Genomic DNA, 18,128 nt, shown 5'->3' with positions numbered 1-18,128 from the left:
TTTCCAAATATATTAGGTCACTGGGTTTTTTTTCTTCTTCTCGAAATAGTTGTATATCTATGTCATTACATGTCATTATGTACACACTACTGTTTCTCCTCCATTGATGCATCTTTTCTTTAACCTCAAGTGACTTCTTCAAAGGGGTTGTTTTGGGTAGAGAATATTCTCTTCTGGGAAGTAAAGAATCTTAGGCCTTGGTCTTCCTTTGTCCAACCCCATGCTTCACCACACACTCACATGAACTACTTTAGGGATCATCGGGAACTTAAGGGGGCTCTGAGTCCATCCAGCAACCCCATGCAGAGCTGATAAAAGTCTCAGAAGAGCAGTGATTCTAGTCCTGAAGACTGAGAGAGCGAGTGCAGCAGAGCACCCTGGTGCCAGGTCAGATTCATCGTGAGGAGACAGAGCAACTGACAAATCCACACCCACCCGTTTCAAACCCAGAACCCTGATGCTCGAATCCACCACCACATTTTGCCACTTTAGTTTTGATGACTCCTTCATCAAGTCTTCTTCAGGAGCCTGGCTCCCTTACCTTTAGCTCTTAGCCTGTGACTTCCTGTCCCTCCTCTGGGCTTTCTGTCACAGTGGTTTAGCTTCCTGTCAGGATATATTCTTCTTAAACTGTGCTTCATTTTTTTTAATCATCCTTATAGAAAACAAAAGTAAACAAACCAGCAGAATGGACTTGTCTCGTACTCTCTAGGGAGAAGCAAAATCTGAGGGATAAGAAGGATCCTGTTCATGGTCTGGGTTTTCTATTACCTGGCTATTTTAGCAGGTTTCTGGGCTTTATTTTCTTCATCTGCAAAAATGGAGTTCCAAAAACAACAGAATTGACAGCATTAGACCAGCTGTGCTGGTGGAGGCACAACAGCCTTCTTCCAGGGATTTATAGCAATCCCATCTTCTTTGTGGCTCTTGGCAAAGCAGATCCCATACCTGAATCATAGTCATCCTCTTGCCTTAGTCTAGTCAAAGCGCTTTCTCCTGTATCAGTTCATGTGCCACTCTATCAATGACTAGGTCGATGTCCATTTCATATAATAATAGACAAATGGACCAATTCTTTATACTGTAAGGCAGTTCTAAGATTATCTTGTTCTGTGTGATTATTTAATTAGACCAGCAATAGACCACGTGCTTTATGAGAACATACACATCTGTTCTCTCTCACCAATGCTCCTATACTCAACATATATTTGTGGAATGAGGAAGGGATGTACATAAATGGATAGTAATGGAGAAGATGGATACTTCGTGGAGCAATCTCTGTGTTCTCTGTTGTTATGAAAACAATATACTTCTCGAAAGCAGAATTTGTAATGCAAATGAGTCTGTATATCAGAAGGACAGCAAAGTGTAATGTTTACTCCTAACACAGATATCTGGGCAGCTCAACACTGTACCCCAAAAGACATAGCCAGAGTATAAAACAAAACAAAATATTGTAGAAGATTAAGAGCTCTATGGTTTTGGAACTGGAATGTAGTCCTAAGGGTTCAGTCAAATACAACAAGATTCTTATCAGTGCTTAAAGCCCTGGAGACATCGAGAAAAAGGGAAAATGACAGATGAAAGATAGCCTTAAACTGTTTTACACTGTTCTGATTGAGAGGTTGAGACCAGATCTATCACTGTTGAATTTGGACAGATTTATGACCGCCTAATTAGAATTTCCCTGAAGGGAAGATGTACAGACTTCAGAACCCATGGCTTACAAGAGTAGTAGAATAGTCTCTTAGACTATTCCCTCCCAAGAAGCCAGGAACTCATCTAACCAAAGGTGTGCATGCTTGAGAAACCCAAGTCACACTAAAGGAAGAGCTTAAGAGAGGGAAAAGCTGAGCAGGGAGCAAGGGAAGGAAATAGAGAGATTAAAGCATGGAAATATCAGACCTATAAGTGAGGGAACTCTGACAGTGTCAAGTTATTGAATATTAGGGAAGATGATAATGAAGCCAAAGAAAATGGAAATAGGTTGTCTGGCAGAGGCCAACAGGAATCCAAGCTTTATCAAAACAAATGATGTTCAGGAAGTACTATAGATTTAAAAGGAGACTGGCTATTTAGGTCATTCATTCAGCTAAGACCTAAAATGGGCAGTAGGATAACTCAGAATTCCATGATATTCTAATGTCTATAGACTGGATACAGTTATCACCAGTCCAACACAAGATGGTCTATGGTACTTGCTGCATTTCCTGTCCATGTATGTGACTGATTGAAGTGTTGGACGGAGCTCAAGATAGGCTCAATCAAGGTTGCCACTTGGAAGATGAGGCATGGAGGAAGGAAGGGAGGCAGTGCCAAATGAATACACTTTTCAATCATACTCTCCTAGTGACCTACTTCTTTAAACTGTGCTCTAATTCCTAAAGCTTGTTTCACCTCCTAATACTGCCCAAGCCTTTAGCACATGGCATTTCAGGGACATTTTGGATCTTTCCTATAAGAGAGAACATATGACATGAGGCCTCGAAAAAGCTTAGATGTCTTAATAAGTTTATTAAATTATTCTCTTTGTAAGACTTTATATGCTTACATATTATCATGGTTACAATACCTTTTAAGATTACTCTTAAAAATATACATTCTTGGAACACAGCTGTTATTCACCCCCTTCTTTCCCTTCTTCCCTTCACAATGTATGTCTGCATACACTGTAGATTAATGTGATTTTGTTGCCAGATTCCAATTGTCTCTTATTTTCTTTGAGTATGCCCTGATTCCAAACATCACAAGAGCACGTAAGACATAATACAGAAGAGAAAGGTTCTGAGGCCTCCAGGGAGGTAGATCTCCCAGGACTGTCTTATTCATATAGACAGACTGAGAAATGGCTAGTGTAATGCACAATTTAAAAACCAGTTTTATCTAACTTAGATTCTTTTGTTTAATAATCTGTTGCATTGCTTTTTATTAAACTTAAACACATTAATAACACATGTCTAAAATTATTCAGTCCAGGTGACAGGTAGGCCAGTTCAATGGGAGACTGATTTTTTTTCTATTATTTGTTTTGTTACCAAATTGAAAATACTGAAAGGGCCTGAGTTTAAATGATTTAAGCTGTTCAGAAAACAAAATGAAATCTTTTAGATGCGATCACTTCAGGAAGTATTTCCTTCATGCTCAGTACAAAGGATTCTTGTGTAGATGGCCTTTTCCCCTCTGCAGAACTTCCTAGTTGTTCCAAGTAGGCGACTCTTACTGCATGGCTTAATGTAGAAGACTTAGAAGATTGTGTAATCCAAATTAACTTTTAAAATATAGGTCATTCAAACCTTTTGAATATTGGAGTTAAATTTGAAGAGATCTTATTCACCCCTCATAATTCTGACATAACTATGCTTAAGATAAGAAAGAATTTATCTTATCATCTTTTTTTTTTTTTTTTGGTTCTTTTTTTCGGAGCTGGGGACCGAACCCAGGGCCTTGCGCTTCCAAGGTAAGTGCTCTACCACTGAGCTAAATCCCCAGCCCCTCTTATCATCTTTTAGAGAGTAATTTTTCCTCTAAAGGGCTTGTAAGAACTAAGTACTGTGTTGCATCATTCCAAGTGTGTCTACACACACACACACACACACACACACACACACACACACACGCACATGAACACTCACGCAGCCTGCTCTATTTAGTGTTTCTCGTATGTGTTTAAAGATCACTTCTTGATTAGATAGTCTTGAGGTGTATCAAGAAGACTGATTCTCAGCCAGATGGTGGCACGTGCCTTTAATACCAGCCTTCGCTACAGATTGAGTTCTAGGACAGCCAGGGCTACACTATGAAACCCTGTCTCAGAGAGAGGGAGAGAGAAAGAGAGAGAGAGAGAGAGAGAGAGAGAGAGAGAGAGAGAGAGAGAGAGAGAGAGAGAGAGAGAGAGAAAGAAAGAAAGTTGGGCCTTATGAGACTTGGCTCAACCATGCTGGGATGTCAACTGGTGGTGTCACTATGCAGGTCTTGATTATGAAATTGCATTAATATTATTAATATTGGTGCTACTTCTGTGATATATAAAAGACGTTATCTCATAGCAGATGTCATGGTTCTTAAAATATTTCAATCCTGTCTTCAATGACAACCCCTGAGCATTAGGTGTATGGGTTACATTGTATACAAATCCATTAGGAGTGGACATTCTTGGCCTGTTCACTTTTCTGTGGTTATAAGGATATGTATTTAGAATGCAATTGGGAAATATTTTAGAAACAATAGTAGATTCTCCTATAGGGTCCATGACCTTACCAGCACTGGATGTTGGACAGATTTACAGTATCAGACATAAATTTCCTCTTACTAAATTGGCCTTAAATCTAATTAGATGGCTGTTGGTTACTCCGTAACCTAAGATATAATTACCACTATTTACCCTTGGGAGTGTCTTGTCATACTGGTCATGTTTGCAGTTCCTAGGCTTTTCAACAGGATGGAATTTTTGATTATCTCCCTTGGCAGTTTGCTAGCATCTTCAGATACATAAAAGCCAGTTGTTGGGGTGGAGGCTTTCAGGTCAGTTCCAGTTAGATTCTTCCAAGGTCTGAGCCCCAAAGTGTGTAGAGCTTTCAGTAAGAGTCTTAACTTTAACTTAACTTGAAGTTTCCCATGGCTGACATTGGGGTCTTTGGTAGATAGTCAGTGGATCTTATTATCTCAGGTGGTTCAACTTCACTTGAATTATTCACACATCTATACACATCTGCTTAATATTTCCTATACGTATTTTTAAATAAAAGACATGAAATAATATTTCCTGATGGATTTGCAATCATCTTTAGTGTTCTCTCTATCTTCCCTCTCTCCCTCTTCCTCGGGATTTATCACCTTTCTTTGAACCCTTCATCATTTAAAGTACCCTCCCTTATTTTTTTTCCCTCTTTCATGGCGTTTGTATCTTCTCCCTACCACACATGAGCCTGTTTTACTTTCCTGGTTCCTGTGGTTACTGCAGGTTTTGTAATCACATCTAGAGATTTAGAGTTAGGATCCACAAATAAGGGAGAACATGCAATGCTTGTCTTTCTGGGTCTGGGTTACATCACTCAGTGTTATTTCCTAGTTGCATCCGTTTACTTGAAAATTTCACAATCTTGCTTTTCTTCAGAGTTCAGTAGCATTCCATTGTGTATTTGCACCATATCGATTTATCAGTAGAAGGGCATTTAGGTTGTTTCTATTCTAGCTATTGTGAGTAGAGTTAGTAGTCAATATGACTGAGCATGCATCTTAGTAGCAGGACATACAGTCCTTTGGGTGTATACCAAGAAATTGTGCCCACATATTTTAAAATGTTATTTTATTTTAAGGCAGACTAATGGAGTGATTGCATGATGTCACTTCATTAATGTGGCTCTCACAACCTTTTAAAGGAACCAAAGGCTTGACCTCCATACCATTAAAATAATCAATGAATCTTTTTCTTTTTCAAGGTATTTTCAGCATAAATTCCACCCCAGTTTCATTGAAAATTTTAAAGCAGTTTAAAAATACCTAAACAATAAACCATAAACTCTTATCAAACCATTTATAATCAGGCTTCATTCATCTTTTCACACTTTGTATTTTGTCTTAGTTAGGGCTTTACTGCTGTGCACAGACACCATGACCAAGGCAACTCTTATAAAAGACAACATTTAATAGGGGCTGGCTTACAGTTTCAGAGGTTCAGTCCATTATTTTCAAGGTGGGAGCGTGGCAGCATCCAGGCAGGCATGGTGCAGGAGGAGCTGAGAGTTCTACATCTTTTTCCGAAGGCAAACAGAAGACTGGCTTCCAGGCATCCAGGACAAGGGTTAACAAGCCATTACATAGTCTCTTAAATATTATTTTTGTTTTATGTGCATGAACATTTTGCTTGCATGTTATGTGTGTGTCCCATGTTCATGCATGTTACTTGTGAAGTACAGAAGAGGGTATTGTGCCCTCTGAAATTGGAGTAACAGGTGGTTGTCAGCCACCCTGAGAGTGCTAGGAACTAAACAAGATTCCTCAACAAAATTAGCAAGTGGCCTTAACTGCTGAGCCAACTTCCCTACCCCATCAGACCTTGTGTTCTAATAACGCAATTGTTTCCTTGGGCTCTGGTCCACCAGCATCAATATTGGCTGAGAACTTGGTACAGATGCACTTTCCTCAAGCTTCTTCAAGCACTTTCTGCCAGAAATCTTGGTAGCACTAGGGACACCTAAGAACTCCAGGTGATTCTGAGCTTCAGAGCCACTCCTGTATCCAACTTACTTGTGACAATGTATTCAGAACATGATGATGTTTTCTTCATACAGACCCACCTGTCCCCAATTAAACTCACTTTTAACCAATTTATATCCTGAGCAACTTCTAAACCTCATATTGGTTGAGGCCTTCTTCATATCATCTCTTACCACCTCTTTCACATTAGGCGACTTTTTCCCAGTGTGGGTCTGAGATGGAGAAGAGTTGTCTGCATAGCCAGTGTCCTTTGTGTTCACAGAGCAGGCAGTGACCGGATTATACTGATTTGGGTAGATCTTGTTCACGGCTGCTGCATTCAAAAGGCAGCTGAGAAGCTTAGCAAAAATACACCCCTAGTCCCTTCAGACCTGCTAATGCTCCATGTCCTTAGTTCACTCTCAAATTATATGGGAAGACAATAACACACACTCCACCGAGCTCTAGAGGCTGTCAGTAATGTGAAGAGGAGTGACAGTCAGTAAACACTGTATATGTGCACATATACGTATTTATGCTTATATAATATATATATGTATATATAATAGATATAATAGTATATGAAACTGGGGCTGTAGTAACAGGCTGAATAGGAGTCGAGGAGACAGACTCCATCTATACTGATCAGGCGCCTAGGACCAGGTACCAGTCTTCTTATAGACTCTGTCCAGTCCTATGAATTTAGGCAGACATATGAAAGCATTTCTTTTTCCTTTCAACTGTATGACACATAATCTAAAAGTTTATTTTTAATCTGATTGCTTCCCTGCAATTACTCAGAAAGGAATAAACACTAAAATTTGTCAGAAAGCCAGGAGGGAGTGACAGGTTCGATTAAGTCTCCTACAAAGCCTATGAGCAGGGACCATGGGAAGGCTAGCTTTAATTTTCCTCCCAGATGCTGAAGCAGCTCCTTATTTCCGAGGGGATGCCGTGATGTGTTATAGTGGCAGACTCCTTTGTGTCCAAGTGCCTAATTCGCTAGGAAGCAGGGAGGGGATGCTTTCCTATCTGAAATGCTGTTATAGAATTAGTAGAATGATGACTGATTATGATCATTTTCCTCCTAATAGTTGGTTAATGAGTATGAAAGCAATCATTTTTATAATACATTTTCATGTAATTGCTGGCCAAGTGTATTCAAGAGCATAATAAATGTACTAGCTTTCGATGAATTTCTTTGAGGGGAAAGAAAAGCGAGAATGATTTGGAGGATTCTGGAGAGTTTTATCCTTAGGCTATAGGAGAAAAAAGTTCCCACCAGTCATTGCCTATAACTCCAGTATCTAACTAAAAGGAGAGTGGCACTTCCTGGAAGAGGCATTTGTCTTCCGAGTCCTGATCTTGGAATTAGTTTGTAGTGTTGCTGGAGTCACAAGGCACATGCAGTGACAGGGAAAACACGCTCTTTTTCTTCACTTGCCGTTTTCAACAATAAGGGCTCAGTGACAAAGCAATCATATTTAAAATTACGCTACGTTTTGATGCACAATAGGAAGCTGTTTCTACTGAATCAAGTTCAAAACTCAGTGCAGCTGAGGGTGGGGATGGGGTGAGGCCTTGCCTTGACTAAGAAAGTGTTTTAAGCCTTTTTCCCAAGAGGCCCTTGATGAAAGTGTTTGCATGTTTGGCCAAATCAGTCATTCATCACTTATTCAGATCCTTCTAGAAAAATTCTGACTTGATCATTTCTAGTTCCTAGAAACAGGTCTCAGATTTATTCAAATGTTCTGATCACTTCCCAATTTCCACTTATTCATTATTTACTGTATCTGTTTCCATTTCATATTTATGTGATCTTAGGGTTCTGAGTCAATGCCATCTGGGAGCTCCGTGAGTTTCCTGCTATTAATGGGAGAACAGTCTTCCTGGCAGAATCTGATTAAATCCAACTATGAAGTTGTACGGAAAAAGTCTCCATGGCATTTATCATGGGTGACACTAAACTAAACCATGTTGTCTCTAGAAGGAAAACTCTGATGGCTGTGGAGGGATAAGGAGTGTTCTACCCTCCAACTTTTCAATAACCTGAATTTATAAAAAGCAAGCTGACAGTGGGAAGAAGAGTGGCAGAAAAGGCAGACTAGAACATTAGTGTAGTGGAGTCGCAGGATGTGAAAATTCAAAAGAATGGTCATATGTTGGATCTTAAAAACCTTATTCATAGTTTAGTGGGAAGGTGAGGCTGCAGGGAACTTTGGAAAACTAGTAAATGATTTCTGCAGAAGTGATTCAACCACAGAAACAGAGAATGGCCGGGAACAAAGCTCATCAAGCCCCGAAGTGTGGAATCAATGCTGATCTTTTCTTCCTGTGAGATGTCTGCAAGACTCAGACATTTTTCTCCTTGCTCTGGGCCTGCATGTCCCAGCGCTCACAAGCCTTATGACCTCCGCTTCCACCACCCTTGAGGTAGTCACAGAACCGGGCAGCCAAATTACAGATTAAATGTCCTTATAAGGACATGTCTAGCAAGCACCTAGAATTCCTTTTCACTCGAATGAATCATACCCAGCACCATTGCTCCAGTCAATGATGTACACTCACCCCCAAACCTCCTACCCACTCCCCAAGGTATATATCATCCTTGTTCACCTTCCCCCCAATAAAGAAAGCTGCTTCACTGAAAACCTTCTCTGGAGGAGGCTATTCTCCTGCATTGAGATCCTGCTAATCCACCAGCTCGACTAAGTCTCATTCATTTCAGTACAGCCCGGCACACAGTGATGCCGGGATACCCTGAGGGCAGCGGCAGACCTAGGTCAGCAGTTTCCTTGATCACTGTCTCCAGGGGATCAGTCTGGTTCCCACAAGGTGGTCACTCTTCCAGGGCAAAACTTAGTGACTGATTAGCTTCAGGTAGTCTGTTGTGGGAGCTCCTGTTCCAGGAACCTATGGGGGAGCATAAGAGTAGATCTAGGTCAACAATTTATCTCTGTGCCTTCAGGAATGATTAAAGAGACTAGGGACACATATCATGTGCTATTTTTAAAAAATCTACTGAGAGATGGCTCAGAGGTTAAGAGCACTGACTGTTCTTCCAGAGGTCCTGAGTTCAATTTCCAGTAACCACATGATGGGTCACAACCATCTGTAATGGGATCCGATGCACTCTTCTGGTGTGTCTGAAGACAGCTACAGTGTACTCACACATATAAAATAAATAATTCTTTTTTAAAAATCTACTTATTGTTGCCTACATGTATATGGATGTAGGACAATCAATTATAGCCTCTCAGGCACTGTATTCCTGAAAAAACTGACTCTCCCATCAATTCTCAATAGCTCTTAGCTATGGGTATGTTTCCCCAAGGCCTATGATCTCCTGAGTTATGAGATCAGGTTTAATGTACCAAGCATGAATTCCCTCCTGTGAGCAGATCTTGAATCCAATAAGAAACTAGTTGGTTTCCTTCATGCTTCTATTGCTCCAATGGGCTTGTCTTGACTGATGAGTCCATATTGTAGGATGTAAGGTACAGTGCTAGATATGACTATTGATAGAGTTCCAGGCCATATAGCATCTTCTTTCTGGCGCTATGAAAACTAGCCAGCAGGGAGGAACTTTTTCAGTTACAACTTCATTTCTCTATGCTCTGCAACCAGAGTGTGTCATTAGCAATGTGTCTTCCTATCTAGTTGTGGAAAGTAATTGTGATCCACAGCAATAGCCTATGCTGTTCTAGGAATCTCTGAGCCTACTTTGACCAATAACTCATAGGGAAGGATCCCAGAGCTGGCACTGAGATTTCTACTTAATAACGTGTCTTCTCAGAGAACCTCAATCAAGTTCCTTTAAAAATTGTATATAGAGTTAGCTTAAAAACAAATGCTTTTCCATTTATTATTAGTTTTGATCAACCAATCCCTATTCCCTGCTGTCCCCCATAGCCTGTTCTTGAACATTATGCAGAGCAGGCCTGACCTTTAATTCCCAGCATCTTACCTCTCTTACTGCATACCACAAGTGTTCTACTACTTCATCCAATGACATTTTAATTGTTTATTTTTCAGTTTTTGATTTTTAATTGCAGGATAGTAGGTTTCCTTGCTGTTTTGTCATATGTCCTTTTTGTGCCTTGTTCCTCCTCGCCCCTGTTTTCCCCACCACTGCTCCTTCTTCCTTGCTTAAACGCAATAAAAATGTCAGGGCCATTCTTCACAGTCATTGAAAACACAATCTCAACATTTCAATGGGGGCACAAAAAGATCAAGAGTAGTCAACTCAATCTGAAGAAAAAGAATACTATGGGAGGATGATCCCATAAGGAGGAAAATGTCTGGGGACTACTGGTCTGGATGACCTGTCAATTGGTGAGAGTGGGGTGTTGAAGTCTCCCACTATTCATGCTCAATGTGTGATTAAGCTTTAGTAATGTTTCTTTTACAAATATTTGGGGTTTAGCTGTTCAGAATTAAGATATCCTTTTGGTGGATTTTTCCTTTGATGAGTAGGAGGCATCCTTCCCTATCTCTTTAGATTACTTTCAGTTGAAAGTCTATTTTGTTAAATATTAGAATGGCTACTCCAGCTTGTTTCCTGTACCCATTTCCTTGGAAAACCTTTTTCCAGGCCTTTATACTGAGATAATGAGTTATCTTTGCTGCTGAGAAGTGCCCATGCATCCATCCTGTTAACCTGTGTCTTCATACTAACAAATTAAGCCTATTGATATTGAGAGAATTAATGACCAATGATTGTTACTTCCTATTATTTTGATGTTGGTGGTGGTTTAGTGCGTGTGTGTGGGTGGATGCGTTTCTCTTCTTTTGGTTTTAATGGTGTGGAATTATTTCTTGTATTTTCTTGAGTACAGTTAGCCTCATTAGGTCGGAGTTTTCCTTCTAGCATCTTATGTAGGGCTGGGTTAGTGGAGAGGTATTGTTTGAATTTGACTTGGTTATGGAATATCTTGGTTTCTCCATTTACAGTGAATGAAAGTTTTGCTGGGTATAGTAGCCTGGGATGACATCTGTAGTCTCTTAGACCTCTGCAAGACCTCTGCCCAGGCCCTTCTAGCTTTTAGAGTCTCAGATGAGAAATCATGTATAATTCTGATAGGTCTGCTTTTATATGATACTTGGCCATTTTCCTTTGCTGCTTTTTAAATTATTTATTTCTTCTTTTGTTCTGTATGTTTAGTGTTTTGTTATGTGGCAGGAGGATTTTCTTTTCTCATTCAATCTGTTTGGTGTTCTATAAACTTCTTGTACCTTAATAGGTATTTCTTCCTTTAGGTTTTTCTATAGGGAAATTTTCTTCTATAATTTTGTTGAAGATGTTTTCTGGACCTTTGAGCTGGTCGTCATCATCGTCTTCGTTGTCTTCTTCTTCTTCTTCTTCTTCTTCTTCTTCTTCTTCTTCTTCTTCTTCTTCTTCCTCTTCCTCTTCCTCTTCCTCTTCCTCTTCCTCTTCCTCTTCCTCTTCCTCTTCCTCTCCTCCTCCTCCTGCTCCTCCTGCTCCTCCACCTCCACCACTTCCTTCTTTTTTCTTCGTCTTCTATTCCTGTTAGTCTTAGGCTTGATCTTTTCATAGTTAGTGTCCCAAATTTCCTAGATGCTTTATGCCATGGACTTTTTAGATTTTGCATTTTCTTTGATTAATATACGGATTTCTTCTATCGTATCTTCTACACCCGAGATTCTCTCTTCCATCTCCTGTATTCTGTTAGTGATGCTAACACTAACAGTCTGTAGTTCCAGTTCTCTTTCCTAGGTTTTCCATCTCCAGGATTGCCTCAGTTTGTGTTTTCTTTATTGCTTTCATTTTCTTTTTCAGGTCTTGGAAGTTTTATCCATATCCTTTACCTGTTTGCTTATTTTTCTGTATGTCTTTATATGTATGTGCTTCCTCACTTAATGCTTCTCCTTGTTTGAATTTATTTTCCTGTATTTCCTTAAGGGATCTATTCATGTCCTCTTTAAAGGCCTTATCATCTTTATAAGATTGGGTTTAAGACCCTCCTCTTGTTCCTCAGTTTATGCAGGGTTTGTTGTAGGAAGATGCTGGGTTCCAATGGTGCCACGTTGCCCTGTGTCTTGTTGATTATGTTCTTATGGTGTCCTTTGGGCCTCTGGTTTTTCTCTGGTGTTAGCTGGATGATCCTGATGGCAGAAGGACTTCTTGGGAAGGTAGGGAGAGCCGTGGGCCAGGCAGTGGAGGTCAGGGTATCCTGCTCTGCTGGCTGTACCTCAGACAAACTCCATTCTGCAGACTGTGTCCCAGTCAGACCCAGCTGGGTAATAGGTAGATCCAATTAGGAAAGGTGGTTAGGCAGGGCTCTAAGTGGGTTAGTTTTGGGACTCCTGAAGAATTTCATGGTGGGGGGGCAAATGCTCTTGGGATCCTGCCAGGCTACAGACTTTGGAGCCAGGCCGGAGCTAAACTGGATGTTCAAGGGGACATCAAGCACAACTCACATTTTCAGGCTATCCCAGGTGGACCAGCTGGGGTGGTGGGCAGATCCAGGGGGAGGCAGATGCTCTTGGAGTCCTTCTAAGTTCATCCATCACAAATGTTCTATACAGCAAAGGAAACTACCAGTCCAGTAAAAGGCAGTAAATAGAATGGGACAAAATCTTTGGAAGGAATACATCCATGCATGAAGAACACACACACACACACACACACACACACACACACACACACACACACACAGCTAATTAAAAACGTGGCAATGGAATAGAACAGACATTTCTCAAAAGTACTACAAACGGCTGATAAACACCTCTAAAAAGCATTCAATATCATTAGATTTCAAGAAAATGAAGATTAAATTACTTTAAATGGCCTATCTCACCCCAGTGAGAAATTCCATCATCAGCGATACAAATGCGGTGTGGACATGGGAAAATGGGAACTCTTAAACACTGTCGGTGGGAATGTAAACCCAAGTAGCCATTTTGGAAATCAGTCTAGACGTTTCAAACACAAACAAAAAACCCTCTCCTAGAAATAAAACTGCCATATGACCCAGCTATAATACCCTAGACATCCACCCCAAGGATGTTCTATCCTATCCTAGAGACACTTGCTATTCATGTTCATCCTAGCTCGACTCACTAAATCTAGGAACTGCAGTTTACCTAGATGCCCATAGATAGACTGATGAATGGATAAGAACACTGGGTGGAATTAAATACGATGAGGTTTTATTCAGCTGCAAAGAAAAATGAAATCATGAAAATTGAGAGTAAATGGACAAAACAGGAATGTGTTAGTTCTCAAACCCAGGACAGAGAACTAACTGAGGCGTCTATTAACGCAGCTAAGTGGACTCTGACTCCACTCAGCCCCTACCCGTTACAGAGTCCTCCTGGCTGGCATGCCCTGGTCCTAACCTTCTCCAGTCCAGAGTCTGTTAGCCTTTCCCCAGCTGCTCTTCCCTTTACAACCCAGCCATTTTGGTTAAACACTTTTGTTTTGCCTTTTGCCTTTTGCCTCTTAGCTGATGTTCCTGGTTCCTTTCTCTCCCTCTCCCCTTTACCTTCTCTTCACATGACCCAACTCAGTCTGCAGGTTATGTCCAAAGTCCAGATGTCACTGCTTCTGTCTGTGCTCTTCCTCATATATATAACAAACCTTTTCCTTCACCATACCTAGGAGCAGTCATGCCTTCCTTTTTAATCTTCTTCCTCCTTCCCTCCTCCCCTCCCTCTCCTTCCCCCTCCTCCCCCTGCTGTCCCTTCCTTCCCTACCCTTCCCCATCTTCTCCTCCTCTTCTTTTTCTCCTCCTCCTCTTCTTTTTCTCCTCTTTCCCCTCCTTTTCTCCTCCTCCTCCTCCTCCTCCTCTTCAATTTCAGAAATACTTATTCAAATGAGGCAAATGCTGCATGTGCGTATGTGGATACAGCTTTGGATCATAAGTTTTGTGTTAGACTTGGAGGACCTGCAGAGACCAGGAAAGATGCCTATGGGAGAAGTGCATTGAGGAAGAAGATGGTGGTAGAATATAAGGAAAGTTTAAGTCTATTTTTAAAAGGTATAATAGAGCTTTGGACTTTTGTCTCAATAAATTAATAAATTGAGTTTGAAATATTAATCATGAAAAATTTTTAGTGTCAACGTCTTGGAACAGACACTAACAAGCCAAGCAGTGTCTCCAAGGGACTAGATAGGGGTCTGGGGAAGGGGCTAAGGTTAGAGCTAGTGATCTTCACGTCTGTGACATCCCCCAATCCTGTCAGGATGATCAGTAAGTAGATGTCACCTGGAAAGCTGGTCCTAGTTCTACATTTCCTGTCACCCCAGATCTAAAGCCTTCTGTAGTTCCCCGTTACCATCACCGTAAAGTTCAACTTTCTTCACTGAACATCCATGGCCTGCTCCTTCCACCCCTGTCACTCTGGCAGTCGCTCACTTTGTGGGGCTTTTATAATACGTGATTTTTTTTCCCGGAGCTGGGGACCAAACCCAAGACCTTGTGCTTGCTAGGCAAGCGCTCTACCACTGAGCTAAATTCCCAACCCCACTTTGTGGGGCTTTTGCATGTCATCTTACCAGCTGAAATAGCCTCTGTGTCAGCCTCTCCCAATCCATCCTTCATAACCTATTCCTACCCCTTCCCTGTGGAGATTTTGTCATTCTGCCAGAATAGCTTTGTTCCTTTTCTGAACTCCTCAAACATCAGGTCTCTCTCACTCTGACCCCATCCCACCCCTTCTGCCTAGATACCCTTTGGTGCCCAACACACACAGAGTTCTCGAGAATTTATTTTCTGCACATAGTCCGGAAAGCGTTACCAGATATTTAAAATGGAGAAGACACTGAGTTGGGGGGTGGGGTGGGTAGGTGCGCGGGACAGACTGAGGACATAGTCTGGAAGGGTGATTCCTTTGTCACAGAAAGCAGGACTCAACCACCACAAGTAACAGCAAATTACAAGGTGGCAGACCTCAGAAAGAGCAGCAGAGGGCAGCACAGGCATAGATTTGGTCCTGTGCTCCCATCTTATTGAAGGAGAGGAGGGCAACATGGTACTGAGTCACTGACCTTCCTCTTAGGCTAGAGTCTTCTTGGAAGGATCTCGCGTAGGTTTGGAATGAGGACGGCAGGAGATGTTTGTATCCTCCAGTCCCTAGCGGAGTCCCAGCTTGCTAGAACTGAGAGGGGACCTTTCCCTGAGACATCTAAGGCTGCTGATCCTGAGAGCCCTGAAAGCTGTCCTGCAAAGCTTTATTCTCCACAAGGACTAGGGGCTCCAGGAGAGCAGCACAACTGAGATCCAGCCCAGTTCCCAGGCACGTGACTCTTGTGAAGTCAGATTCTGGCCAAGAAGCCCTACATTCCAGAACTTCTGCGTTTAGGTTTCCATCTCACCCGGGAGCTCCTGCAGTTCCAAGATCCCACATGTACGGGGGTGCCAGAGGGGCATGTGACTTTCACCTTAGCATGCTCCATACCGGGATACCAGGGACTGCAGCTGCCCCAGAGACCACTACTTTCTGGCTCAGGTTGTGCAGTAACCTAGGTGCTGGGGTGTTAGGGGATAGTACAGCAATGACACTGGCATGTAGGGACTCCTCTGGAATGTGGGTGGACCTGAACCTGCTTGGGCCCCAGCACCATTGGTAGGCTGAGCCACAGTGTCTGGGAAAACTCCATTGTGGGCTCTCAGATCTGAATCAGGGCTTGGCGACCGAGCCTCCTGGGGTGCAGGGGTGGGTGGCACAGAATGGACCTTTTTCGATATGTAAACTCAAATCCATCTTGTAAAAGGAAGTTTGTGTGCTCATTTATAGACCATAATAAAGAAGCAGGTAATTGTGGTTCCTGCATTTTGATGCGAGGCTTTGATAAAATCAACGTTCTTATTCTACTCTAAACTTCAACCCACTCCAAACCAAATCAAGGTGTAAGGGGCTTGGAGAAGCTCTCTGATAAATTGTGGGGGCAATACTGGTTAGACAGAAGGACAGAACTGTCTCAGATAGACGGAGACACAAGAACAATTCACCTAGGACAGTCATGGCTAGGGGACCTCTGAATGAATATACTTACATGGGTATAAATGCTAAAACATGTATATATGTGGAACAGAACATTGCTAAGCTCTAGCATGTCACAACTTTACCACCATCATGTCTAGTATTAAGCAACGGTGGACACCTTGATCTTACCTGAGACTGGAATCTGGCATGCCCAGAGGAGACAGTAAAAGCACCCTGGCACTACAGTATGGACAGTAAAACAGATTTATGCTTGCCTCTCACTGTGCCAAATGTTATATCACTAGGGAACATAAGTCAAATCTAAGTGTCTGACTCTCGCCATAACACTTGATTTTATTTCTTCAGATACAGGAAAAGGGGCAAGTAAATATCAGTCACCCATCGGGCATTTGCAGTAAATCACATACCAAAGCCCAATCTCTAAGTCCTGTTAATTCCATGGACTTAGAGATTCCATGGGGCCCGTTCCATGGACCCCAACACAATATTTTTTTTTTCCAATCAGGAAAACATGCCAGAGAAGGAATATTCACTTTCCCGCTTTTATAAGTAGGGAGCCTTATATGAATGATGAATGCCATCTTAACTTAGGTATCAGTGTATGACAAGCATTCTCTGATCTTCCTCCATAGAGGAAATTGTCTATGTCCTATATAACCCACATGTTCAGATTGACCTGCCTGGTATTGTTTAAAGAGATCAGGACCCAAGAACACCACACATTTATCTCATAGAAAGGTAATGCTTCCTCAGCAATGGGCCAAGCCCCTTCATGTGGCTCATCTCTAGGGAGCTCCTTCCTGAAGATCTTCAGAGGATCTAGAAGAATGTAGGACAATTGTGAGCACATGGGTGATGCTGAACACTCTTGGTCTGGATGATGGTTTAGGTTAGATGTGAGTATTGGGTTAATAAACCCATACTGGCTCCAGGAACAGAAAAAACAGAAGGGAAGGGAACAGGATGGAAACGAAATGAGAGCCTTGACTTTCTCATTACAAATGGGTTCATCATGCATTGTCCAATGCAATGACAGTGCCTTGTCACTTTTCTGGCTGTTCTAAGCATATCCGGTTCCCACTTCTCCCTTTGCAGGCTGCAGAACCATTTGCCTTCCATGGGTCTTTATCTGTATTGTTGTGTTTATCATTTATCATTTACTCCATTTGATTTTGAAGATAATTATCGTGAAATGCACATAATGCTAATTATTTGCATCATTTATGCACATATTTTTATGACACTAGATTCCCGAAGCCCTCGGCAAAATCCACATCTTTCTAAATATCTACATGGTATTTGAAATTCTGACTAGATAAATTAAACAAGAACCATGGTAAATGCTTCCAAGATTGAACAGAAATAGTCAGCATGACTCTACTTACAGAGAACTTGATGTCCTAGGACCCAAAAGATTCCCAAAGGATACCCAGGATAACTATTGGCACTAATGAATAAATCCTGTAAAATTTCAAGATATACGAGGTCAAGAAAAAATTCCATTACTGCATACACCATTAAACACCAACACCAAAAGAGTGAAGAAAGTAGTTGTGTTTACAGTAGTGTGTGATGGCTCAGGTTGTATGTGTCCCCAGAGGCTCACGTTTAAGGGCTTGGTTCTTTGGGCGAGTTTTTTCATAGTATTTATTTCTCTTACTTTATGTGTATCTGTGTGCACCTGAATAGCTGAGCACATGGAGGGGCCCCAGGAGGCTCAGAATAGTTATCAAGTAACCTAGAACTGAAGTTACAGAAGGCTTTGAGCCACCATATAGGTTCTGAGCCTTCACACAAGCAGGAAGTGCCATCGACAGCTGACTCATCACTCTAGCCCATGCTCTTCATCTAGCTCTGCTCTTTACAGATGACTGTTTGAATCAGAGTACACATAGAAGTCAGGAGACTAGTGAGAGGCATGGGGTGTATTTAAAAGAAAGCAGTTACAGCAGAGGTGGTAT

General features: G+C 41.6%; 1 long non-coding RNA gene across 1 annotated transcript; it reads right to left on the bottom strand.

Moving 5' to 3' along the window:
• Positions 1-7,913: 7,913 nt before the first annotated feature.
• LOC147995494 (uncharacterized) lies at positions 7,914-15,477 on the bottom strand. The gene is made up of 3 exons (XR_015684946.1): positions 15,209-15,477; positions 12,637-12,736; positions 7,914-9,108 (listed from the first exon to the last, which is right to left on the bottom strand). It is a non-coding gene; the product is annotated as an uncharacterized LOC147995494 (long non-coding RNA).
• Between the last annotated feature and the right edge of the window lie 2,651 nt (positions 15,478-18,128).

The sequence above is a fragment of the Rattus norvegicus genome, chromosome 3 (assembly GCF_021556685.1).
Source record: "Rattus norvegicus strain SHRSP/BbbUtx chromosome 3, alternate assembly SHRSP_T2T, whole genome shotgun sequence".
NCBI classification, from domain to species: Eukaryota; Metazoa; Chordata; class Mammalia; order Rodentia; family Muridae; genus Rattus; species Rattus norvegicus.
Note: the sequence above shows the minus strand (reverse complement) of the source record. Positions and strands in the feature narration are given on the sequence as shown.